Source organism: Pseudochaenichthys georgianus, unplaced genomic scaffold (assembly GCF_902827115.2).
Source record: "Pseudochaenichthys georgianus unplaced genomic scaffold, fPseGeo1.2 scaffold_167_arrow_ctg1, whole genome shotgun sequence".
Taxonomy (NCBI): domain Eukaryota; kingdom Metazoa; phylum Chordata; class Actinopteri; order Perciformes; family Channichthyidae; genus Pseudochaenichthys; species Pseudochaenichthys georgianus.
In genome coordinates this window covers 1,378,504-1,381,003 of record NW_027262480.1, presented here as the reverse complement: position 1 = coordinate 1,381,003, position 2,500 = coordinate 1,378,504, and the positions used below count along the sequence as shown (strand labels likewise).

The 2,500-nt window shown below is 51.0% G+C and overlaps 1 pseudogene; it reads right to left on the bottom strand.

Moving 5' to 3' along the window:
* Nucleotides 1–1,568: 1,568 nt before the first annotated feature.
* The window catches only part of LOC117441333 (forkhead box protein B1-like), a 1,032-nt pseudogene continuing 100 nt past the window's right edge, over nt 1,569–2,500 (bottom strand).

The window sequence follows — 2,500 nt, the reverse complement described above, 5'->3', positions numbered from 1 at the left end:
AAAGATCCTGTTGCTTCAGTTTTAGGGATTGACAGACCTGACGAGTGAGGAGGAGACGACCCGACAGGCGGGAGAGAAGAGGAAGCACCTGCCTGTCAGAGCAGTCAATAAACGCTGATATGAGAAAGTATATAAATCACAGCAAAGAAAAATATCATTCAGGTTCGAGTTCGAGTGAACTTCTCTCATTTATTTATACAAATGTTTAATTAAACATGAAGTGACCAGTGTGTGTGTGTGTGTGTGTGTGTGTGTGTGTGTGTGTGTGTGTGTGTGTGTGTGTGTGTGTGTGTGTGTGTGTGTGTGAATAACAGCCTCTTCACAGCTTTGTAAAGTCACTTTTCTCAGGAAGGTGTTTTAATGGAGGCGGGTGAGCAGACGGCGCTCAGGGAACACAAACCCACGCTGTTCATGCTTTTAGTTCAGAAACTCACAAACACTGAAATATTGTTCAGACAGCAGGAGCATGCAGCAGGACACACACGCGCACACACACACACACACACACATCTCAACATTTTAGAAAACTTTAAATTAAACAGAAACAGAATAAAAACATTTAGATCTCTGTTTGTCCAAAGTGCATCAGAGCGCTGCGTTCAGGGTCCAAAGTCTCCAGGGTTCAAAGCAGAACTGAAACATGGCCTCAAGTCTCTCAGATTGTTCGCGTCGATGACAGACGTTCCAAACAGGGGTCATTATTTGGCTCATTTGCATTTTTATGAATCTTTTCCTCCGGGCTTTTATCCGGGAACAAAAGTCCTGCGAGTGGAAACGGAGAAAGTTCCTTCGGGGTTTTGTTGGCAGAAAGGAAACTGAAGTGGAAACAAATCTTAGAGAGTCATTAATCTGAGGCTGGCTTTCAGCGCAGGAGAAAGGGCGGCACAAAAGGTCCAGGGCAATTTGTCAGGAACACGGAGGAATGTGAGCGAGAGAAACGGAACGGAGTCATGTCTGTAGTTCTGCTGCTGGAGGTCAGAGGTCAGAGGTCACGCTCTCTCTTCACACGTTAGGACTGATGACTTTCTTATTAGAAACAAAATCACTAGATAATGAAACCTCACACGAAGAAGCTTTGGAGACTTTCCCTTGTTCTGTTTAAAGAGTTCCTGTTTTAGATAAAAGAGTTCTCCAGAACATGTGTCACTCTTTCTTTACAGGATTTACTTCATTCAGAAACACGATTAGAAAATGAAACGCATCCTCGCCTCCTGGAGAAGAAGCTTTGGAGCTGATAAGACTTTCCCTTTTTTATATAAAAAGAGTTCCGTGCACCGGGAAGCCTCGGGAGTAAATGAAGTAAAATGAAGTCTGTTTGGGGTCAGAGGTCAGAGGTCAGAGGTCACGCTCTGTCTTTACAGGCTTTATTTCTTATTAGAAATCAAACGTGAATTCACTGGAAACGCATCTTCGCATGTTGCACACTCCGGGACGTGAAGAAGTCTTTCCCTTTTTGTTTTAAAGAGTTCTTGTTTATATAAAAGAGTTCCGTCAAGGACACACTGTTCCTTCGCAGGATGATGGACTTCTTATTAGAAACAACACATGTTAATGAAACGCATCTTTCCTCTCGGACTCCTGAAGACATGAAGACGCTTTTTTTAAAGAGTTCCTTTTGGATATAAAAGAGTTCCGTCAGTGCACCGACACCTGCAGCCCCGCGGGGGGGGAGAGCTCCTCTCCAGGGGGGCTCTGCGGGGACCGCGCGGGGGAGTGCGCGAGGAAGGCCGGGAGGTGCGCGTGCAGCATGGCCCCGTGCCCGTGGGGGGGCTTGATGGGCACCGGGATGGCGGGAAAAGTCTGCAGGCTGTAGGGCGGGAAGTCGCTGCTGTCCATCATCCCGGAGCCGTACACCGACCAAGGGGGAGGGAGAGGCGCGTGGTGCAGCGGGAACCCCGCGGGGGGGGAAGCCCGCGAGGCCACCGGGCATCTTGTACTCTCGCGCGATGATGTTCTCGATCGCGAACGGGTGTTTGAACGGCAAGGAGCTCGTGTAGCCGCCCGGCGGCAGGTGCGCGTGCAGGGCGCTGAGGCGCAGCTTGGCCTCGCGCTGCTGCTGCATGAGGAACTCCTGAGCCTTACTGCTGACCGCCAGAGGGTCCGCGAGTAGAAGGCCCCCGAGCAGCTTGAACCGCTTCCGGCGCCGCAGGAAACTCCCGTTCTCGAACATGTCCCCGCAGCTCGGGTGCAGAGCCCAGAAGCTGCCCTTCCCCGGCTGGTCCGGCCTGCGCGGGATCTTGATGAAACAGTCGTTGAAGGACAGGTTGTGGCGCAGGGAGTTCTGCCAGCGCTGAGTGTTCTCGCGATAGTACGGGAAGCGGTCCATGATGAACTTGTAGATCTCGCTGAGCGGCAGCATCTTCTCCGGGCAGCCCTGGATGGCCATGGCCGTGAGAGAGATGTAGGAGTAGGGAGGCTTCTGGTCGCTGTAGGTGTTCCTTCCGGGCCGAGGCATCCTGAAGCAGCTCTGTGTCCAACTCTTTAAAACTGCTTTACGCAC